Raw genomic sequence first — 24031 nt, 5'->3', positions numbered from 1 at the left:
AGAAAGAGGAATCAATTTGTTCAACGGCACACAGCAAGATGTGGCCGGGTTACCTGTTCTGAGTCAGGGTCCTGAACCTGTCTTCTCCCAAAATGGTGGGGAGGGGAGGTTAAAAAGAAAAATAAATTCATAAATCGGTCAGGGGAATTGTTCAGCCGGTGTGTGTGTGGGGGGGTAGATTTGCTGGTCTGAAGCTCAGGATTCCAGCACCATTGCTCCAAGTGCCCTGAGTGGTGCTCTGGTTTCTCTTCTGTTCCATCTCTCTTGTGTGATGCAAATAATAATAATAATAGTCACAATCACTCATTTAGTCAACATTTATTGAGCACCTGCTGTTTTGCATGGGGCTCTAACAGGGCCCCCCGGGAGGGGGGTTGACAGAAAGTAGTGAATTCACGATAGGACTGGGGAGACAACCTAATGGTTATGCAAAGGGTTTTCATGCCTGAGGCTCTGAGGTCTCAGGTTCTATTTCCCCAGTGCTGTCATCAGCCAGAGCTAAGCGGTGCTCTGGTCTTTCTCCTTAGAATAAAGGGAGAGAGAGAGAGAGAGAGAGAGAGACCGACAAACCAGGACAGACGTTCCTCTGGCCTGGGCCTTCTGCAGGGCTCACCGTAAGCACCGGCCAAGCATTTCCCGAAAGAGCTCGGGGATCTAAGCGTCTCCACCCGCCAGGCGGGACGGAAACTGGCTCTACACCCGGCTCAGCCGAGGCGGCTCGCCCGAACGACCAGACCACACCACACCCGGGGTGACGGTAGTGGTGGGGAGCAGCCCAGTCTCCCCTAAACCTTGCACCTTTCCGCTGCCTTGCACCTTCCAAACTCTTGGCTCTATCCTCCGCGGTGCCCGGTGCAGCCGGCAGGCTCTCCCCGCCTTCTCCACCCGCGCCTCCCGCTACCTGCTCCAGACCCCCGCGGCCCCCGCGGCGGGGGTGCGCCCCGAGCCCCGCAGCTTCCCGGATTCCCGCTCGCCGGCGTCTCCATCCAGCGCGTAGCCGGGGCGGGCGCGCCCCGAGGGCGGCACAGGGCGGGGGCACCCGGGGCGCCCGCAGCCTCCATTCGCCCGCCGCTCGGTGCCGCCCGGCCCCGGGCTGGCTCCCGGGGCGCGGGGCGGGGCGTCCCCGAAGCCCGTCCCCCGGCGAGGGCGGAGGGAGCGAGGGAGGAAGCGGGAGGAGGAGGAGGAGGAGGAGGAGGAGGAGGAGGAGGGGGGCGGAACACAAAACCTTGGGAGGTTTTTTTTTTCCTTTTGCATTTAATTAAAAAATTTTTTTTTTTACCCCCTGGTTGACCCGAGGGGCCGTCCCCCGGCGCGGGCGCGGGTCCGGGGCGCCCGGGCGGCGGCGCGGGGCGGCGGAGGCCGCGGCGGGCGCCATGCGATCAGGCAGTGCGCTGACCGGCCCGGCCGCTCGGCCCCTTCTGGGTCCTCCCCGTGCAGCCCGTGCGGGGCCGTCCCGGAGACCCCGCGCCGACGGCTGCTCAAACATCAGGGTGAGTTTTCTCACAATGTAGCAATTTCTCTTTAAATCTCTTAACTCTCTCTACCTGCGAGTCGGGGCTGTGACAGGGCGCCAAAGCGAGGGGGGGAGTGGGGGCTCGGCGGCGAGGGTGTGTGCGGGGGGAGCCGCGGCGGGGGCCGAGCCCCCCCCACACCGACACTCGCACTCAGCCCCCCAACCGGGGCGCAGCGCTCGCTGCCTCTCTCTACCTCTTTTCATTTTTATTTTTGTGCTCGGCGCCCCCCCTCCACCCCAGTCCCGTCGAACCCCCCCACCCCCCGTGACTTTTCCCCACCAGCACCGCCGCCCCGAGCTTTCGAGGGGACCCCCCACCCCCGCAGGGCTCCCCCTGCCCAGACCCGGCGCCCTGTGCGCCCCCGGCCCGCCTGCCGCCGCCGGGGATACAAAGGGGGGGGGCGGCGGGGAAGGGAGACGGGGCGCCCCGCGGGGGGAGGGGCACCGGGACCCCCGCCCCGGCCTCGGGGGGGGTCCCTCCCTTCTCCGCGCCCGGCGGTGATTTCCCGGGATGGGTGGGCGGCCTCTCTCTCTCCCATCTGCTGCGCCCCCTTCCCCAAATCCCTCCCGGCTGGGTGGGGGTGGGGGAGAAAATCGGGAACCCCCCCCCCCGTACCCCCGAGCTGAGGAGGCAGGATGCAGAAGGAGGCCACTGGGGCGCCCCCTCCTCACAGCCCCTAAACAATGAAAGGAGTTGACTCGGATCTCCCGCATCTCCTCCGCCTCCCCCCCAGCAGAGAATGGGGTGACTCCCCCCTACACCCTGCTCCGCCCCCGCCGGCGGCCGTGTTCCCCCCCTCCCCGCCCCGAGGGGGGCCCCAGGCGGAGTCCTGTCACCTCCCGGTCCCGGAGGCCCCCCGCAGGCACCCGGGGCCCGGGGAGGGGAGGCCGCAGGCCTGCCGCCCGCCCGGTGGTGACCTTTAGACAAAGGCCCTTCCCTGGCGGAGCTGAGCGGAGCCGGGTGCCCAGGCCGCGGGGGCCGGGCCATCTGGCTGGCTGCTGTCACGGTGCAGGGACACCCCCCCACCGGCGACCCAGGCCCGGGGGGGGGGTGGGGGGATGCTGGGAGGACCCCACAGGCTCCTTCCTCCCGGGAGCCTCTTTGTTTTGCTTTGTGGTTCTGAGTCGGCCGAACTTCCCTGGGAGGTGGGGTCACCCCTCGCTGTGTCAGCTCTTCCCTGGGGAGACCCCAGTGACAGCTCCAGGCCCTCGGGTGTCCCTGGGCTTGGGCTTCTTTCTGGGTCAACAGCCCCTTTTGTCATCCGGAAAACCAGGATGGCAGGATGGATGGATGCTCCTTTCACACCTCCTTTCCTCACTGCTGCCTGTATATGGATAGGACATCCCCAAACTCCCAGGCCTAAGGTTTAACACAGGCTGTGCAGCGCTCCCTTTGTAGGGGACATGTGTGCCTGTGGGTGCCTAGGCCACTCTGACCTTTCTGGGCTGGAGGAAAAGGGGGTGGGAGGGAGATGGACAAGGCTTAGCCAGGAGCCACCCCCATTCACTGCACCGCCAGCCAGTGGGACTGCAGAGAATGTGTGTACCTTCCCCGCCCTGCCTCCTGACTCCCCAACTCCTGGAGCCGGAAGTAGCAGCTCCCTGCCTGGCTGGGGAGCTCTACCCACCGGCCACAGCTGGGGAGGAAGTCCCTGCACAGCCATGCTGGTTGTTGTGCAGAACAGGTTCTCAGAGGCACAGAGAGGTTCATTGACTTGCCCAAGGTCACACAGCCCCGCTTGGGAACCTACTTTGAATTCTTCAGTTTTGCTCAAAATGGTTAGGTTTTCCTGTACCACTCTTTGGCACGCCGTTTTATTTGACTTTATTCAAATAGATAGTGTGTGGGAGAAATACACACACACACACACACACACACACACACACACACTTGGGCCTGGAAGCTGAGCTAAGGGCAGGTATGTCTGCGTGGAGAGTTGGGGGGGCCCTAGGTGCCAGCCCCACTGTCAGCCTCTTCCTTCTCTACCTGAGAAGGTAGAGGGCTGTCTCGACTTAGAAGCTGAGCTGTAGGGCATTTTGTCATTCTTGACATTGTGTCTCCCTCCTCTCACACCCTACTTTTGGGGGAGACCTTTCCTGCTTGTTCAGCCCTTACCCCCGCCCCCACTGAGGTGTCCACCTGCCACCCCAACTTGTGGAGGTCTCTCAGTCTCATCATCCACAAAATGGGTTCGTGGTTGCCTTCTTTTGATTCCTCAGTCAGGGCTGGGAAGGAATACTGGGTGCTGGGCAACTGGGTGTTTCTAGGGGAGGAGCACAGCTCACCCAGCAGTGGGGAACCCCTCATAATCAGGGGTGGGTCCCAGTGTAAACAAACAGTTCACTCCAAAGAACAGAGAGATCCTGGGGGTGGTGGTGGTTATCTTGCTATCTGACAGAAGGTAGAAACTGAGGCCAGGAAGATCCCTGCCATGGCTGAGGTGGGGCTGCCCCCAAGACTGGGGGTGGGATTAAAGGGAGCTTGTGGCTGAGGGCTCTTGTATGTTTGTCCACAGACTTGGGGGCCAAATGCTTTCTGAGGGATGATCTACCCGCCTGTTCTCCTACCCCCCCATAGTTGTCTGACACAGCTGTGTTGAGATGACGGGTCTCAGTGATAATAACGCCTAAGCTCTTGTTTTGTTTTGTTTTATTTTATTTTATTGAGGGGGGGCATAGGGAAGTTCAGGGGTTGAGAACTATAGGGAAGATGCAAGTTTTCCTTCACTGAGAGTTTCCCGGAAAGTCAGAACTGATTTGTTTGAAGGGGGAAGCAGTGAGTAAGGGCCTGGAGAAGTAGGGCCTAGGCCCCACCTCCATCCCTGCCCAGACTTCCTTCCCTGAGGTAGGGGGGCTCCCTCTCAGGATGTGGGGGGTCAGCTCCTCTCCTCTAACACACCGGCAAGGCCAAAGGGTCAGCTTCCAGCCCAAGGGTTTGGCCTCCTTGGGGACAAGTGCCCTGGGGCAAGGATTTGAGTCTGTTCCCTGCACACACACACACACACACACACACACAGGCTTGCACTCCAGGTTGGAGGGGGGGGGCGGGGAGCCCCAGGTCCAGCCACCAGCGGAGTTCCCGCCAGCCTTCCCAGCAATCCCGCTGTCCTGACTCCTGGTCTCAAGAATGCAGAAGGCTGCTGGTGGGGGAGTTAATTGGAAACAGGAAAACATGGCATTCCTCTCCAGCCTCCAGGGGCTCTTGTTCTTTCCCCCCCCTCTGGGGCTGGGAGGGGGGCCACTGGTTAACTTTTAGGGTCCCCCCCCCATGGCACCCTTTCTTACTGGAGTTAACTTGTGCTGATGAAAACTGCACCCTCCCCCCAAGCAACAGAATGAGTTCCCTCCACTTTCCCCCTATCCATCTGAGTCTGTTCCCTCTCCCCAGGGTTTGGGGGGGCAGAGGACCTGCCTGAGGGGGCACCTCTAGGGCTTGTCATATTAGAGAGACACATGGGACATGTTGGAATTGTCCCCAAGCCTTACCCCCCCCCCCATGCTGTCCCTGGAGCCGTCCCTCATCTCCCTTCCTGGAGGAGAGAGACAGACTTCATCCGTCCATCCTGCTGCCTTTGTGACATGCTGTCTGTGACATGCATGACCCCCCCCACCAGGGAGCCTCTTTTGAGGCCTGTGGAGTTGGGGGACAGTTAGATTTGTGTGCCTGTGAGTGAGTTCCTGTGTCTTCCTGGTGGTAGGAGATGGTGCCTTTGTTCCTTTAATTGTTCCCGGTTCAACTTCCTGTACTGCTTCTGCAGACCAGGGCCTGGGGACTCCTGTGATGATGATGATGTTGGGGACCGGGCTGGGCCCCAAGAGTTCTGACTGAAGCTGGAGAGAGGGCCTTCCCGGGTGCTGGAAGGCATCCGGAGGAAGTGGCTTCTTTCTCCCCACCTCTTTGCCTTTCTTTGCTAAATGACAAATCCTACACTCCAAACTAACTAAAGATCAAACCTGGAGCCCCACTCTCAGACATCCCTGATTCTCCCAGGTCCTCAATCCTGGAGAGTCTGTGTACATGTATATGTCTTTGAAAATTGTTATCTGTCACTGGTGGCCACATGCTGTACCCATTGTTCTGTTCCCTTTCCCTGTTTTCTCCCAGGATTCATCCAAAGTCCTTCACTGCAGGACTTTCTCCTCATTTTGTTCCTGGCTGTGTGGTATTCCACCTGTGCGCTCTACTCATAAAAGTGGGAATTGGGGGCTCAGGGACTTGTAGTTGATTTTTCCCAGTTGATATTGGGAGATACTTTGCAACTGTGCCTGCCTGCCTGCCTGCCTACCTATCTATCTCCCTTCCTCCTCCCCTCCCTCCCTTCCTTTCATTTTTAAGTTATTGGCTGAGGAAATCGCTCAACTGGTAGAACATGGGGCTTGTAGGCCTAAGGTTCCTGGTTCATTGCCTGGTGCTGCAGGTACCAGAGTATACTCTCACTCTCTGACTTTCTCTCTCTGGTGTGAATATGTCTCTCTCATGTGTAAAAAAAAAAAAAATGCAATACATGTTTCAAAAACAGTAAAAAGCAAAGACTTATTATTTTATTCATTTCATATGAGGTAGAGAAGCCAGAGCATCACTCCAGAACATGCAGCATTGGGGACTGAACCAGGAGCCTCAGACAAGCAGCTCCTGCACTCTACCAGCTAAGCTATTTTCCTGGCTGTATCTTGCTTTTTTTTTTTCTTTTTAAATCTGTTTACTTTTTAATAAGGCGGGGGGGGGGGGGGCGGGGGATGGGACGAGGATACACACACCAGAGTATCACTCTGGCACATGTGATGCTGGGGATCAAACTGAAGACTTCCTGTTTGAGAATTCAACGTTTTATCCACTGTACCACCTCCCAGGTTTCTCTCCCTTTTCCCCCTCCCTCCCTCCCTTGTTTGCTTTCCCTCCAGATTTATTTTGTTTATTGTATGTAAGAGACTTTCACATGCATCAGAGAGAGAAGGAGAGAGAGAGAGAGAGAGAGAGAAGGCACAGTAGCCTTGGGGCATATGAGTCTCACACTCTACTATGTCTTTATTTTACTCTCATGTCTATATTTTTTATTAAATTCTTAAATTTTATTTATTTATTGGATAGAGACAGCATAAAATTGAGAGGGAAGGGTGAAGAAATTGAGAAGGGAAGGGAGAGAGGAGGAGAGACACCTCTAGTACCACTTCACCACTTGCAAAGCTTTCTCCTTGCAGGTGGGGACTGGGGGCTTGAACCCTGGTCCTTGTACATTATAACGTGTGCTTAAGTAGGTGCACCACCACCAGGTCCCCTTTCTTTATTTTTAAGGATTTATTGATTTGTTTCATGACAGAGCACAGTTGAGGCATATGTGGTGCTGGGACTTGAACCTAGGGCCTAACATGAACTCTTCTCAGCTGCTTCTGTGTCCTGAGGGAAGCCCTGGGCCAGCCTGCCCCATCCACCCAGCCCCTCAACCCTGTTCTCTAGTCTCTGTGTTGCCTTGTCAGGTCTGCCTACCCCTGGCATGATGTCAGGAGCATTGGCTGCTGGTTTGAGGCCCAGCTCTTGCTTACGCACCCTGGGCCTGGGTTTTGTTTTTGCTGCTTTATAAGTAGTTGATTGTTTTATTTCATATGAGAGAGAGAGGGAGAGAGAGAACCAGAGCATCACTCTGGCATGTACAGTATTGGGGAATCTCAAATTCAGGTCCTCACACATGGAAATCCTGCATGGCCCTTCCCTGGACTGGGCCTCATTTTCCCCCTCTGATAAATGGATTTGTTTTATCACCTACTTTAGCAACAACAACTTAAGAAAGAGCTATTAGAGAACTGGGAAGATTTTTGCATAGTGTTTCTACAAAAAGACTTTCATTCCTGAGACTCCAAGGTCCTAGGTTTAATCCCCAGCAACACTAAGCAGTGCTCTGGTGTCTCTCTCTGTCTCTCATTAAAATAAAATAAACAGAACTATTTTAATGAAAGAAAAACAGAGAGCTCTTAGCTCTGGCATGTGTGGTATTGGAGATTGAACCCAGGACCTCACACAAACTAGTCCTGTATTCTGCTGCTGAACCACTTCCCTGGCCCTTCTCTCCCTCTCTCGCTCTCTCTCTCTCTCTCTCTCTGGTTTAAAGATTTGTTTGCTTATTTTAAACATTTATTTATTGGCTAGTGGAGAGAAAACCAGAAGATCACTTGGGTATATGCTGTGCCAGGAATCAAACTTTGGGATCTTATGCCCGAGAATCCAACTCTATCCACTGTGCCACTTCCAGGGCACTGTTTATTGATGCATTGATTTATTTTCCCAGAGCCATGCTCAACTCTGGCTGATGGTTGGTGTTGGGGCCTCAGAGCCTCAGGCATGAGAGTCCTTTGCAGAACCATTATTCCATCTCCCTGGCAGCACTTATTTATTAGATATTAGATAGATATTATTAGACAAAACCAGAGCATCACTCTAGCACATGTGATGTCAGGGATCGAACTTGGGACCTCATATCTGTAAGTCCAGTGGTCTCTCTACTGTACCACCTCCCAGGCTGGTCTGCCTCCTTTGGGGAGCTTGTTGGGAGGTGCTTTATTTCTTTTTGCCTCCAGGGCTATTGCTGAGGCTCAGTGCCTGCACTAAGAATCTACTGCTCCTGTGGCCTTTTTTTTTTTTGGATAGGAGTAGAGAAATTGAGAGAGAAGGGGAGAAAGATAGACACCTGCAGACCTGCTTCACTGCTTATGAGATGACTACCCTGCAGGTGCTGAGCCAGGGCTTGAACTGGGATCCTTACTCTTCGTACTATTTGTGCTTACCCGGGGAACCACCGCCCAGCTCCCGCTGTATTTGTTTCCATGAGAGACAAAGAAAAGCCAGAGCGCTACTGAGCCCTGGCTTCTGTTGGCTGAGACAGTGACCCTTGTGCCATCCTGGCAGGCACTTTCTCCCTGACTGGGGGTACTGGTTAACTCCAGTGTATTATCTGTCAGCAATTCTCTTTCCTTTTATCTTATTTTAGTGGTTTTAGTGAGAGAAGGACACAGAGAGACCAGAGCACTGCTCAGCTCTGGTTTATGGTGGTATGGGGGATTGAACCTGGGACTTTGGAGCCTCAGGCATGAGAGCCTCTTTGCATAACCATTATGCTATCTACCCCTGCCCTGTTTTGCAAAACTATTATGCTGTCTCCCCAAACCAGCACTTCTCTGTCCTGAGACCTGAACTGCGTTGCCTCAGGACCCTGGGTGCTGAGTCCTTCTCTGGGTCTCAGTTTCCTCATCTGTAAAATGGTTGCAGTTGCTCCTTGTGGGGCCCAGTGAGACCACCCATGCTCCCCAGGAATTATGGGGCTAGGGTGTGCAATTTTCACCAGGATTACACTTCTCCCGGGGGGACCCGGGCCACCCGGCCACACTGAAAGGTCCCCATTGTTTGCCTGAGAGGCACACGGGAACAATGCTGGCATTCTGAGCTGCCAGCAGCGGAGGGCATGGAGCTGACGGCTCTGGCCATGGGCACTGCCACCCGCCCTGGGAACAGGCAGGGCTTCCCTGCTCTCGACCTCAGTTTCTTCTATGGGAGGGTTGGGTGTGGTCACAGATGTCTTGGTTCACACTGAGGATGGTGGAGGTAAAGAGATAAAGTCTTCCCCTAGGATCTTCCGTGTCCTTATTGTCACCCCCCCCCTTCCAAAGTCTAGACCATCTATTTTGTCATTTTATTTCATTCTTGTTAAAAACTTGTTTACAGATTTCTTTAATTTTTTAAAAATTTATTTGAATAGAGAGATACAGAAAAAGAGAGACAGAGACAGCTCTGGCTGATGGTGGTGCAGGGGTTGAACCTGGGAGCTCAGAGCCTCAGACGGAAAGTCTTTTAGGTAACATATCACGCTGTCTCCCCAGCCAGAGATTTATTTCTTTTTTACGAGAAAGAACTGAACATCACACTGTAGCATGTAAGATGCCAGGGATTGAACTCGGGGAGTTCATGACTTGAAGTCTAGTACTTTATATTTATTTATTTATGAGGGGGTAGGAGGAGAAAGGGAGAGGGAGAGAGGAGGAACCAGACATCACTGGTACATGTGCTGCTGGGGATTGAACTCAGGACCTCATGCTTGAGAATAGTACAATGCTTTGAATCCAGTGCCACCTCCTGGACTGCTAAAATGTTTCAGATGGAGAGAGACACTAAAAGGTCACAAAGTAGTTCCACCATAAGTGGAGCTTCCCCCAGTGCTGTGGTGGTTGGAGACTTGAACATGGTAAAGGTGTGCAGTATACGGGCTGAGCTATCTCTTGATCCCCTTATCTTTTTTTTTTTTGAAAAATATTATTTATGTATGTTTGGTTTTACTTCAGCTCTGCCTATAGTGTTGTGGGAGATGATGCTGGAAACTCAAAGCTTCAGGCATGAAAGTCTTTTTGCTTCATCATTACGTTATCTCCAAGACCCTCCCTATTTTTTTTTTTCCTCCAGGGTTATCTTTGGTGCTCGGTGCTGGCATTACTAATCCCCTGTTTCTGGCAGCCATCCTTTCTTTCTTTCTTTCTTTCTCTCCTTTCTTTTTTTTTAAGTATTTATTTATTTTGTGGTTTTTTTTTTTAAGTTGCTAATTTTTTTTTTTAAACAACAGAGCACTGCTCAGCTCTGACTTATGGTGGTGCGGGGGGATTGAACCTGGGACTTTGGAACCACAGGCAGGAGAGTCTGTTTGCATAACCATTATGCTATCTCCCCCGCCCAAGTATTTATTTATTAATGAAAACAATAGGAGGAGAGAGAGAAGGAACCAGATATCACTCTGGTACATGTGCTGCTGGGGATTGAACTCTGGGACTTCATGCTTGATAATCCAATGCTTTATCCGCTGTACCACCTCCGAGACCATAGCATCTTTTCCATTTTATTGGATAGGATAAAGAGAAATTGAAAGAGATGGGGGAGATAGAGAAGGAGTGAGAAAGATAGGCACCTGCAGACCTGGAGCCTGTGCTTGAACCAGGGTCCTTGATCAGGTCCTTGTGCTTAGTACTTAGTGTGCTTAAACCAGGTACACCACTGCCGCACCCCCCCAGCCCCCCATTTTTTATTGATTTGAGAGGGAAAGAGAATGGGGAGAGGCAGAGCCAGAGGAGAGGCATCACATCACTGGTCCACTATCTGTGGCATCTCCCCTGATGGTGTCCATGGTGCTCCCAGGTGGTGCCAGGGCCTTGGGCATAGCAAGGCGGGTGCTATTCCAGGTGAGCCATAGCTGTCATTCTTTAACAGAGGACAAGGTCCCACAGAAGAGGGAGCCTGCACTGAAGCCCCTTCCCTACCTACCCCTACGCTTGAGATGGGATGGGAGTCATGAGTTCCGGTCCACTTTGGCAGGTGCCTCTGAGTTGAGCCAGGTGTCAGACTTCCCTCCCCTCCCAGGCTTATTGCTTGGCTGAAAAAGATGAAGATTTGGGATGGAGTAAGGAGACACAGTGAAGGTTCCAGCCTTTTTTTTTTTTAATCATGGCAATTTGAATACAGGCAGCAGTGAATGGCTTTGGGTCAGGCTGTATTTTCTCTGTAGGCTCTTCCTCAGAACCTGGGGTGGGGGTGGGGTTCCCTGACTTGGTCACCCTCAGCCTCAGGGAGTCACTGCAGGTACAGGTTCTAATGTCCTGTGTAGAGATAGTACCTTTAGAAGGTAGATAGCTCATCTGGTAGAGCACATGACATGCCCAAGGACCCAGGTTCCTGCCCCAATTCCACATGCGAACTAGGAGTAGCTCTGCTGGTGGTGGGGATGGTGCTGGGTCTTCTCTTCTGTCTCTCCTTTTTATAATATTTATTTTAACAAGAGAGAGAAAGAGAGCAGAGTACTGCTTAGTTCTGAGTCATGTTGGTGCTGGGGATTGAACCTGGGACCTCAGAGCCTTGGACATGAAGGCCTTTTTGCACCATTATACTATTTCCACAGTCCTCTCTCCCCATCTCTGTATCTGAAATAAGAATGGAAAAGTTAGCATGGGAGGAGTACAGTTGCACTTGTGTGATGCCCTGGTACTGCAAAAAAAAAAAAAAAAAAAAAAAAAAAAGGTAAACTCATAAGGTCCTGTGTGGAAAAATGACACATTCCCTGGCTCTGCAGAAGCACTATCAGCTGTTACTTCTCTGTGTACTTCTGGGGGGGTGGGGGTGGGGGAGTGTCACCAGATGCTCTTGAAGTACCCCTCTGCTGCCAAGAGCCCCAGAAAGCCAAAATGTCAAACCAGCTTTTGCACGGATGGAAAATTGCTGTATTGCTTTTTAGACCCACATTCAGAGGCTGCCGAGTCTGAACTCAAACCTTCCCTAACCCCCAAAGAGCACTAGTTTTTGCTGCAGGCCGAAGTGGAGGTGGGCTGGAGAGTCAACAGCTGGACTTGGTGGGGGGGGCAGTGAGGGATGGGGTCAGAGCCCCCCCTCCCAGACCTCCCCTCTCCCCAGAACCTTGGCTCCTCAAACCTCCCTTCAGAACAAAACCCACATTCTGTAAATCTCTTCTTCATTATTTCAAGAGGGCAGGGCCTGCAGCAAGGGGGGTGGGGGTAGGCTAAGCAGGGGGGACCCCAGAGGCTGCCCTTCTGTTTCCAAGTTCAGTTTGGGCCTGTGAACTCTCCTTTGCAAAAGCTCCAGTCAGCAGACTTGTTGTTTGTCTCTGGTCATCCCATCCCAGGGTCACATGAGCACAAGATCACATGACAGGGTGGACTTTTTGGGGGTCTGGGGTCCCTCTGCTCCCTCATTCTCCCCTTGCGCTTCAAGAGGGCGTTGTACTTAGAGTAGCTGGAGGGGAGCTGCCAGCTTGAGCACCCCCACCCCCACTCCTCTCAGCCTCCTGTGTCTCCTGAGCAGAAGGAGGGAAGATGTCTGTCTGTCTGCCTGCTTGTCTGTCTGTTGTGTGACCCCTGAGACCCTGGTGGAGCTCTTAGTGACCTCCATAGCCTGGGGACAAAGTATGGGTTGCTCCCCTGGACGCCTGCAGAGAAAGTTCCTATAGCCCCTTTCCAGAGGTGCTTTGTCCACTCTGTGGTACTGGCCAGGCAGATCTCCACAGTTCCTGCTGTCCCCCAACCCCCCCTCCCAGGAGGGTGGTAACCATCCACTGGACTGCCTCAGTCACCTCCCTGTTGCCCTTGACTGGCATACAAGGTGCCCCAGCCATCTGTCCTCAAACACAGCCTTTCCTGGGAGCAGCGAGAGGAAGAGGGGGAGCTGAAACCCTACTCCACCCCTGCCGCTAATACCAACTCCTGTGGGTTTTGCACACCCAAGGGGGCTCTTGTCCCCAGAACATGCCTAGTGGTCTCTGCAGGTTTCTGTGTGGCAGCATCTCCCCGACCCTTTTTCACTGAAGTGCAGCCACATGCAGCCAAATAAGAAGAGTTCAGCTGTGTCTGTGATGTGAGGTTTGACAAAGGTGGGTAAAGCCCACACTCCCTTTTGTAGTCCAGAAAGGTTCATGCCCTGGGTAGATATTTCCTGTCCCTCCCAGATGCCATTCTGCCTTCAGTTGGGGCTCAGCTGTTGCCTCTTTGGGAATGTCACAGACCAGGACTCCAGACCTGCAGCCCTTTGGGTTGGTTACACTGCTGCAGTTCAACTCTCTTAACAAATTTTAAACTGCAGATGGCAAGAAATCACCACACACCCCGTGTTCTCAGCTCTGGAGGAGCAGCTGATGCTTGATTTACTGAGGGACATGTTACAAGGTGGAGAAAGGGGAACAGAGAACCTGGGCTTGGTGCCCCTCTTTTCTGTTCCGCAGGACTGATCCATCTGGGCTGGGGGAGATGACACAGCTGTTTAAGCAACAAACCTTTCTGTGCCCGAGGCTTGGAAGTCCCGATTTCGAATTCTGACATCACCATAAGCCAGGGTTGAGCCATACTCTGGAGAGGGAGGGAGAGAGAGGGAGAGGGAGAGGGAGATAGAGATAGATCAGCTTTCAGATCACCAGAGGTGCTTGTTTAAAATGCCAAGCCCAGAGCCTGACCCTAATTTATTATCTGGAAACTCGGGGGAGTGGGGCCCTAGAGGCCTCCACAAGAGCTCAGCACCCTACCTTGGCTTCTTTGGGCTCACCCCTAGCATTTATATCAGGGAGCTCACCCCCAAAGTTCCTGCAGTAGCAATAGCAGGAATGCTCTGTCTCTAGGCTCCTGGCCCAGCAATCATAGCAATGGCTCTTCCCACTGCACTTGACCCTTGAACTTGACCCTTGCTCTGTGGACTTGCCCATCCTGTTCTTGCTCTGGCATTTTCCCAGTGCCCTGTCTGTACACCCCATGTGCTCTTCAGAGAGAGAATGGGTGAATTAATGAATTTGAGTTTGTATGGACATGCAGGTCTGCTTAGTGGGAAACCTGAGGCTCAGTGGGGTTCAGGTGCCTCCTCTTCCCAGAGTTTAGTTAGAATGGAAGAAGAGTCATGCTGTTTCCCTTGCTTTGTGTCCTGCTCCCGTCCTGTCCCCTCTCTCCTCGTGGGTGAAATCATTCTGCATTTCATCTGTGAGTCCCTGTAGTATTTCTGGCAGGGCTGGCTTAGTTCTTGTTTGTCTGAAAAACTCTTCATCCCTCGTTCAAACCTGATTGATAACCTAGAAGGATAGAGTGTTCTTGAGTAGAGACCTTCTCCATCGGAGACTTTGAATTCTGATAGGTTATGAGTGCTCCCTTATGGGAGACTCTTCACTTTCCTCTGGCTGCCTTTCAGAATTCTCTCTTTACCTTTGATCTTTACCATTTAAGGGTGCCTTAAGAAGCACAGAAAGCCCTTTGGAGAGAGGGGCTTTCTGTGCTTCTTGGAAGAACAGACATACTGTATTGTGCCAGGCCTACATGGCTGTCATTGTAAGAAATGTTTTCAAGTGATAGATTTTTTTTTTTTTTTTTTTGGCTGTCAGGGCCTTTGTGCTTGTGCAATTTCATTGCTCCAGGCAGACTTGGTTTCTTTTCCCTCTCTTTCTCTCCATTTCTCCTCCTCCCTCCCTTTCTTTCTTTCCTTTTTTCTTTCAATATCAGGTAAAGACCGAGAAGGGGGGAAGTGCCACAGCATTGCTCCACCACTCATGAAGCTCCCCTTATTCCCAGGCATGGGTCTCCATGGGGGGGGGGGTGCTGAGCCAGATTCCTCATATATGTGGTGAAGTGTGCGCCCTACTGGGTGAGTTATCTCCTGGCCCCAAGATGGTAAAGCTTCTTTTCAGAAATGAGAAAGTGGGAACAAAAAATGAGCATTGGGGAGTTGATACAAGGGTGGGTTTGATGGATACTTAGGGGTGGGAACTAGCCTGGACTAGGTGAGGCCTTGGGAGAGGTGGCTTGAAGGATAGAAGGAGGGAGGGGAGCAGATGCGAGCTCATGAATTGGGGGGAAAGAGGAAGGCAGGCAGGCAGGTAGGCAAGCAGTCAGGCAAACAAGGTAGAGACAGCTAGAGATGTTTTGTTCTGTTTTTTTTTTTTAAATCTGCCCTTATGCCTACATAGTACCCTCGTAAGAGTAACTCTCTCCTCCCCCTTCCAGCCCCCCCCCCTTATCTCCCTGACTTTATCCCTTTGCCTTTGCCCTGACCTTTACCTCTAGTGACCACCCCACGTTACTCCCACTCTCCAGCCTCCTGTCTATGCTCCTGGCATTTTTTTTTTAGCTGTATTGATAAAAAAAAAAAGTGTGTGGGGGGTGTCAGGTGGTAGCGCAGTGGGTTAAGCATAAGGACTGGTGTAAGGATACTGGTTCGAGCCCCTGGCTCCCCACCTGCAGGGGTGTTACTTCACAGGTAGTGAAGCAGGTCTGCAGGTGTCTATCTCCCTCTCCCCCTCCTTGTCTTCCCCTCCTCTCTCCATTTCTTTCTGTCCTATCTAACAACGATGACATCAATAACTACAACAACAATGAAAAACAATGGCAACAAAAGGGAAAATAAATTAATTAACAAGGAGGGTGGGGTGGGGAGGGGGAGGCAGGTTGTGGTGCACCTGGTGTAGTGTACTCATTACCATGACAGGGACCAAGGTCTGAGCCCCTGCTCCTCCCCCTGCCCCCAGCCATAGAGAAGCTTCACAAGTATTGCAGGTGTCCCTTTGGCAGGTGTCTGTGTCTCACCCAACCCCTTTCAATTTCTCTCTGACATAACTAATAATAATCTAATAAAAAGAAAGGGAGAAGAAAAGGAAGAAGAAACATGGCCACAGGGAGCAGGGGATTCATAGTGCCAGCACTGAGCCCCAGTGATAACCCTGGTGGCAAACAAAAAAAGAAAGAAAGAAAAGAAAAGAAAAAAAAAAAGAGAGAGAACTAGAGCACTGCTCTGGCTTACACAGTGCTAGGCATTAAACTTGGGCCCTCACAAGTGCAAACCTGCTCTCCACCCTAGGCTCCCTCCTCAGGGAAACCTTTGACTATCCTATCCCCCTTTCTTCACTTCACTTTGCGTTTCCCATCTGGAATTTATCCCAGGGATTGATTGATAGATTGATTGATTGATTGACTCATCCTGGGGATTGTTTCTGGGAATGAAAGGCCAGACCACCTCTCCACTGAGTGTGAGGAAAGGAAAGCACACTGGGTTGATGTTTTTAGGACCTGCCCGAAGTCAGAAACTGAGAAGATTTGAGAATGTTCTAGAAGAGACCTGCATTGGGCAGGGGAGGGGCTGGTGGTACCCGCTTGGCTCACAGAACCAGGAGGCCTGGAAGAGGGGTTGTGGAGGCAGAAAGTATTGATGCAGTTGGGCCTGAGTTCTGGAGATGAGAGGGAGAGGGAGGGAAGGCTGGGAGCTATGCGTGCCACCAGCTGGTGGGGGAGGGGGCTTTCACAATACTCCTTATCTTTTATCTCTCTCAAAGGTCTTGAGGGCCTGTGGTGGCTCAAGTTAGGGACAGTGAGGTCTCTTTCCTTGTCCTTTGAGGAAACTGCTCAGACTGCTTCTCCTGAGAAGTATACACTAGGCCTGGGGCTATGGGGTGGATTTGGGAGAAAGGCTTTCTGGGGGGTTGTGGATCCTCTTGAGAGCTTGACACAGATTGTAACCATAGCAACAGCCAGCAGCGCCCCAGGCACTGGGATAGACTCTTAAAACTGACTCCTTAGCTCCCAGAGCCGCTAATAGTACGTCCAAGCACAGGATAGCTCAACCTAGACAGTGCGCCCGCTCGCTTCCTCATGCACTTGGCCCAGGTTCAAGCCCGGTGGCCCCCACTGCACCAGGAGGAAGCTTCAGTGCTGTGGTGTCTCTCCCTCTCTCTCTCTCTTTTTTTTTACTTATTTAATTTTTTTTATTATTTATTTATTCCCTTTTGTTGCCCCTGTTCTTTTATTGTTGTAGTTATTATTGTGGTTGTTACTGATGTCTACCTTGTTGGACAGGTTGGAGAGAGGAGGGGAAGACAGAGGGGGGAGATAGATACCTGCAGACCTGCTTCACCTCCTGTGAAGCGACTACCCTGCAGGTGGGGAGCCGGGGGCAGGAACCGGGATCCTTACGCCCATCCTTGTGCTTTGCTCCATGTGCATGTAACCTCTCTCAGGTTCTGTTATTCTCTTTCTTTTGGAAAAATGTTGGCCCAGAAGCTGCAACAATGACAATTTACAAAAAAAGTATCAGAGTGGGAATTCCCTTTGCTTCTTCCTGGTGGCCAGACCCCTCCAGAATTCTGGCTGTTTAGTCAGGAAGATTTCTCTCTCTCTCTTCTTCCTTTTTTTTAAAAATATTTTTTATTGGATAGAGACAGAGGAATTGAGAGGGGAAGGAGAGACAGAGAGAGAGAGAGAGAGAGGGACAGAGAGAGAGAGAGAAAGGAGAGAAAGAGAGAGAGAGACCTGCAGCCCTGCTTCACTGATCATGAAACTTCCCCACTGCAGGTGGGGACCAGGGGCTTGAACCCCAGTCCTTGAGCGCTGTAATGTTTGCACTTAACCAGGTTCGCCACTGTCTGGCTCCTTCTTTCTTGTTCTCTCTTTCTCCCTTTCTCTCTGTCTCCCCCCTTTCATTCTCTCTCTCTCTCTCCTTCTCCCCCCACCTCTCTTTTCAATATAGAGTGAAGGATATACAGAGAGACCAGAACACTGCTCAGCTTTGGCTTATGGTGGTGCAGGGGAATTAGAACATGGATTTTTTTTTCAATATTTATTTATTTCCTTTTGTTGCCCTTGTTGTTTCATTGTTGTAGTTATTATTGTTGTTGTTATTGATGTTGTTGTTGGATAGGACAGAGAGAAATGGAGAGGGGAGGGGAAGACAGGAGGAGAGAAAGATAGATACCTGCAGACCTGCTTCACTGCCTGTAAAGTGACTCCCCTGCAGGTGGGGAACCAGGGACTGGAACTAGGATCCTTACGCCAGTGCTTGCACTTTGTGCCACCTGCGCTTAACCTGCTGTGCTACCGCCTGACTCCCAGAACATGGATCTTCTAAACCTCGGCCATGAAAGTCTATTGCACAGACCATTGCACTATCATTGGGCTCTTGCAACCGGAGTTCCCTTTCTGCTGCTAATGCATGAGACTGTTAACCCAGAGAGAGGGATCCACCAGGGTGATCCAAGCAGGCCAACTTTGTCCCTGAGTGACATGGGGTGGGAGAAATTGTGCTCTATAGAGCTTTTGGGAGATTGGCCTTGCAGCTTTGGTGTCCTAGATGGTAGCCCCTCCCTCACAGGGTCACGGTGGAGTTTAATTGAGATAATGTGGCCTCCTCTCCAGTGACTGGTGCCTAATAAGCACTCTGGAAGTGGCAGTTGCTGTTACAAAGGCTGTTGTGGCTATTATTGTCGAAAGCCAGCCATTAGACAGTCCCTGCTGGCATAGAGGGGTTGGCTGGGCTGGGGAGCCACAGTTTCTCCAGCCTTGCTGTACATACGAATTCTCCTGGGAGCTTGTTAAACTGAGGGTTCTGAGGGCCAAGAGGAGGCTTAGCCGGTAGAGTGCATACCTTGTCATGCATGATGCACCATGGATGGTGGAGAAGTGAGAGAGAGAGAGAGAATGAGTGTGTGTGTGTGTGTGTGTGTGTGTGTGTCCGTCCGTCCGTCCTCTCTGCACCGTGGACAGCACCAAGGGTGCAGTGTGGATGGTGGAGTGGCACTGTGACTCTTTCCTCTCCCTCTAAGCTCTGGTTTATGGTGGGTCCCACCAGAGTGCAGCCGGGATTGACAGTGGCCTTCTGGTTTCAGAGAGGGGCTGGCAAGAAGCAGCCCAGCTCCTTCCTGCTGCTCAGGTCACTTTGACCCTAACTGGGACAGCCTGCCCCCACCCCCCAGGCTCAGCTCTGATCCCTGCTCCCGTGGTCAGAGCCAAGTGGTGCTCTGCTTGTCTTTCTCTCTCATTTAAATAAATGTTAAATAATAATAATAATAATAATAATAATAATAATAGGGGTTGGGCGATGGCACACTTGGTTGAGCACACGCTGCCATGCACAAGGATTGGGGTTCCAGCCCCCAGGTCCTACCTGCAGGGAAGAAGCGCAGCAGGTGTTTTTCTCTTTCCCTCTCTGTCTCTCCTTCTCTTTGCAATTTTTTTTTGGTCTTATCAAATAAGTTAAATAAAATAATAATAACCTACAGCCTGGGAGGTGACACAGTAGATAGACTCTCAAGTGTGAAGTCTCGAGTTTGATCCCTGGCATTCCATGTGCCAGAGTGAGGCTCTGGTTCTCTCCCTCATTAATAAATAATGGGTTGGAAAAAATAATAACTGAGAACCGGGAGTGAGTTTATCTAGTAGAGTGCACATTTTGACATGTGTGAGGACCCAGGTGTGAGGACCCAGATACTACATGGGAGCATCACACAAAAGGGAAGCTTCATGAGCATTGGAGTAGTGCTATGGTGTCTCCCCTCTCTCTCTGTCTCCCTCTCAGCTTCTATCTGGGAAAAGGGAAGAGTTCACCAGTGTTAGAGTCACACAGTGAAGCCCTGGTGGCAAAAACAAAGCAATGGGCAAGGGAAATAGCATAGTGGTTATGCAAACAAACTCTCATTCCTGAGCCTCTGCTCTGTGGTCCTAGGTTCAATCCTCAGCACCACCATAAGCCAGAGCCAAGAAGTGCTCTGGAAGAAGAAGAGCCCCTGGTTCGGTGGTAGCATAGCGGGTTAAGCATGTGTGGCCCGAAGTGCAAGGACTGGCATAAAGATCCTGGTTTGAGCCCCTGGCCTCCTACCTGCAGGAAAGTCACTTCACAGGCAGTGAAGCAGGTCTGCAGGTGTCTATCTTTGTCTCCCTCTCTCTGTCTTCCTCCTCCTCTCTCGATTTCCCTCTGTTCTATCCAACAACATCAATGGCAACAATAACATTAACAACAAGTGCAACAAAATGGAAAAAAGAAATGGATGGCCTCCAGGAGCAGTGGATTCGTAGTGTAGGCACCGAGCCCCAGCGATAACCCCAGAGGCAAAAGAAAAAGAAGAGAGAAAAAAGTAACAAAGAGAGAAAGGGAGGAAGGAACAAAGTCAGACTCTTGCCATCAAGAACCAGGGAAGGTGAGCCTGGGAGACAGCTTACTAGGTACTGTGTGCATCTTACCATGTCCGAGATCCCAGATTCAAGTGTTGGTACTGCAGTGGAGCAGAGCAGGCTCATAGGAAGCCTCCACGCATGTTGGAGCAGTGCTGTGGTCTCCCTCTACCACATATATCAGAAATAAAAAGATTGAAGGCAGGGGTAGATAGCATAATGGTTATGCAAAGAAGCTCTGATGTCCCAGGTTCAATTCCCCACCCCCCGCACCACTATAAGCCAGAGCTGAACAGGGCTCTGATGTTTCTCTCTGTCTTTCTCTCTCTGTATCTCTCTCAAAAATAAAATAAATAAAATACTTTAAAAAAAATAAATAGAAAGATCAAGACTCTTGCCCCAGGAGTGGTAGAATCATGTTTGCCTGGAAGTATGAGGAAGAACTGATTTGCAAGGGAACTGGAAACTGCTTTGGGCTGGAAGCCCCCACAAACAAACAAAGGGCCATGTTGGGGTATAGTTGGGGCATTAAGTCATAGCACCTTTTTGGAAGGGTTCAGGGGCAGGAATAGGGGGACTTGCTCCAGGAGCAAACTTGACCCTGATTCTGAACATCATGGAAGCCTTGTGTCTCATGAATTTAGCTTGGGGGGGGGGGATCCTCTCAGTTTCTTGCTTCCCCTACAATTGGGCCTTTGTTAAAAGAGGAAATAGCAGCAGGCAGGGTGGCTCTGTGGGCAGAGCACAGGACTTGCAGGGGCAAGGTCTTAGGTACCATCCCCGGCACAGCATATGCTGAGTGCCGATAAATAACCCTTTAAAGCAGGCCAAGGAAATAAAATGATGGTTATGAAAAAGGCTCCTGCCTAAGGCTCTGGGATCCCAGGTTCAGTCCCCAGCACCACCATCAGTCAGAGCTGAGCAGGGCTCTGGTCCATACAAAGTAAAGGAATAACCAAAAAGAATAAATTGCAGCAGAAGCTACCTCCTGGGAGTGTGAGACGATGGTGTCCCAGAGCTCAGTACCCCTCAGAGAACCGTAGTGAGTCTTGCTAAAGGAGAACTGTGGTGATTATTACCATTATTTTGCCACGGGGGTTATCTCTGGGACTCCACGCCAGCATGGCTCCTACACTCCCAGTAGACCACCATCCTTTCTCTTTTTTCCTCCACCCCCTACTTAAAAAAATATATATATATATATGTATATATATATATATATATATATTATATCACATTTATTTGTTTTTCCAGTGCACTGTTCAGCTGTGGCGGATGTTGGTGAAGGGGATTGAACCTGGGGCCTCTGAGCCTGAGGCATGAGAGTCTGTTTGCATAGCAATTATCCTATCTCCCCCACCCAACAATTATTTTTTATAATCCTCTTCTCTTTAATTTTATTTATTGGATAGAGGCAGAAATTGAAAGGGGAGGGGAGATAAAGGAGAGAGACATCTGTTGACCTGCTTCACCATTTGTGGAACATTCCCTCTGCTTGAAGTCTAGCTCTGGTATACACTGGAGCGTCACTCAACTCTGGTTTATGGTGATGTCAGGGATTGAACCTGGGACTCCTGGGGCCTCAGACATGCAAGTTTGATGCTCTAAATTTTCTTCATCTCTTTTATTTATTTAGACCAGAGCACCACTTAGTTCTTACCACTGGTGGTGCTAGGATCAAACCCTAGACCCTTGGCATGCGAGTCCCATGTACTGCCTATTGCTGTTCTGCCTCCCCGGCCTTGTCCCCCATTTCTTGCACATATTACCCCACATTATTGCATGTACCCAGGAAGCCCACTCCCTGCTGGACGCCTCTGAGGGAGCACCAGCTCCAGGCTGTAGTTAGATCTGATAGCCAGGTGGGGGAGTGAGGTGGAGTGAGGTAGGGTGGGCGGCCGAGTGGACAGTGTGGCTTCTGGAAGCCTGTTCTGTGAGAGATGGGAGAGGAGAGTGTGGTGATAGGCTGCTCTAAGCTTCCTGGGCCCAGCTCTGTGATGTACACTACCCAGGTCCCAGCCTGCCTCCACCCCTTCTTTCCCACCCCCCCACCCCTGTCACTGAGGGAAGCTTCTGAGCTGTGCTGTCTCTCCTTTCAGTCTCTGAAGAGAAGCCAGACTGTAGTGGTGAGGGCCTGGAAAACAAAAGGCAGAAGCAGGAAGGCCACTTTTGCTCTGTCATGAGTACCAGGGGAAAGACCTATTTCGAAACTCAGAAGGAGTGGGTGGGAGATGTCCCCCAGGGCCATTTGCATGTCCCCCACCCCAGCTAGGGTCTGCTGAGCTCTGTTGTCTAGCAAATATCTCAAGCCTAGAGAGTCGGAGGCCCAGAGATGGCTCATTGGTAGAGTGCACACATTACCACACTCAGAGGACCTGGGCTCAAGTCCCCAGCCACAGCCTGTGGCAGATGCATAGCAAAGGGAAGCTTCACAAGCAGTGGAGCAGTACTGTGGTATCTCCCAACAAGCCATGCAGTTTTTTTTTTTTTATTGGTTTGTTTACTAAGGAGAGAGAGAGAACTGCAGCTGAGGAGAAAACAGTGGTTATGCAAAAATACTTTCATGCTTGAAGCAGCAAATGTTCTAGGTTCAATCCTCAGTACTGCTCTGGTAAAAATAAAATTAAAAATATACTTAAAAATATATATATATGGTGATCCAGGAGGTGGTGCAGTGGCTAAGGCACTAGACTCTCAAGCATGAGGTCCTGAGTTCAGTCCCCGGCAGCACATGTACCAGAGTGATGTCTGGTTCTTTCTCTCTCTCTCCTGTCTTTCTCGTTAATAAATAAATAAAATATATTTTTTAAAAAGTATATATATAGGGCTTGGGCAGTAGCACAGCAGGTTAAGTGTACATGGCGCAAAGTGCAAGGACCAGTGTAAGGATCGCAGCTCCCCACCTTCAGGGGAGTCACTTCACAGGCAGTGAAGCAGGTCTGCAGGTGTCTATCTTCCCTACCCCCATATTCCCCTCCTCTCTCCATTTCTCTCTGTCCTAGCCAACAACAACATCAATAACAACATTAATAATAACCATAACAACAATAAAACAACAAGGGCAACAAAAGGGAAAAAATAGCCTCCAGGAGCAGTAGATTTGTGGTGCAGGCACCAAGCCCCAACAATAACCCTGGAAGCCAAAAAAAAAAAATATATATATATATATATATAAAGAGAATTCAAAGCCTTGTGCTTTGTAAGGTGTGTGCTCTACTGGTTGAGCTATCTCCCACACTCCACATTAAGAAAAAGATGTATTAGGTTGGGGAGATAGCATAATGGTTATGCAAAGAGCCTTCAGCCACTGAGGCTTTGAGGTCTCAGGTTCAATCCCCAGCACCATCAGCCAGATTTATTAATGAGAGAGGAGAGCTAACCAGAGCATCACCCTCGCACAAGGGACGCCCAGGACAGAACAGTACCTCTTGCTTGGGGGGGAGGGGGTGTCCAATGTTTTGATGAAATGTCCAGAATTCTGTGGTGCTGATTCACCATTGGTCTACAGTGCTGTGGAATTTCAGGAGGGTGGTTCATCACCGCTCCCTGTTTCTGCTTTCTATCCATTATGAAGAAAAAAAACCCACTTGCTTCTTCTCCAGCAGCCCAGGTGGAGGCTGGTGTCCTGTTGCCTGGGCTCTCCTCCTTCCTGTCCTCCTCCTCCTTATCCTTATCCTTCTCCTCCTTCCCCTCCTTCTCAATCACCTCCTCCCTGTCTTCCTCTCCCTCCTCCCCTTCCTCCTCTCCTCTTTGTCCTGCTCCCTCCTCCCCCATCCCCCTCATTCTGCTCTGTGTGGCGCCTCCCCTCCCCCAGCCTCAGCCCTGGAAGCTGAGTCTGGATGTCATTTCCAGGAGCCTTGGGATTTGGGGATGTGTGTAGGGGGCTGGGGGTGGGGTGGTGCTGGCTCCCTGCCCAGGCCCTGGCCTCCTCTCTGGGGAAGGGACAGTCTGATCCTTCTAATCCAGCCCCCAGGGAGGTGTGTGGGGAGAGGGCCACACTTAAGAAACAGACTTTATTTGCCACTTTAAAAAAGTATTTGTTTATTTACTTATTTTTTGCAGTGCTAGGGTTGTGTACCT

The 24031-nt window shown here is 51.3% G+C and overlaps 1 protein-coding gene across 1 annotated transcript in view; it reads left to right on the top strand.

The window, feature by feature from the left end:
* Positions 1 to 1314: 1314 nt before the first annotated feature.
* BICRA (BRD4 interacting chromatin remodeling complex associated protein) overlaps positions 1315 to 24031 on the top strand; it is a 53646-nt gene continuing 30929 nt past the window's right edge. The window contains 1 exon segment of the mRNA XM_060176540.1: positions 1315 to 1490. The gene's annotated coding sequence lies outside the window, so the exon portion shown is untranslated.

This window comes from Erinaceus europaeus, chromosome 2 (assembly GCF_950295315.1).
Source record: "Erinaceus europaeus chromosome 2, mEriEur2.1, whole genome shotgun sequence".
Taxonomy (NCBI): domain Eukaryota; kingdom Metazoa; phylum Chordata; class Mammalia; order Eulipotyphla; family Erinaceidae; genus Erinaceus; species Erinaceus europaeus.
This window is presented reverse-complemented; position numbering and strand designations above follow the sequence as displayed.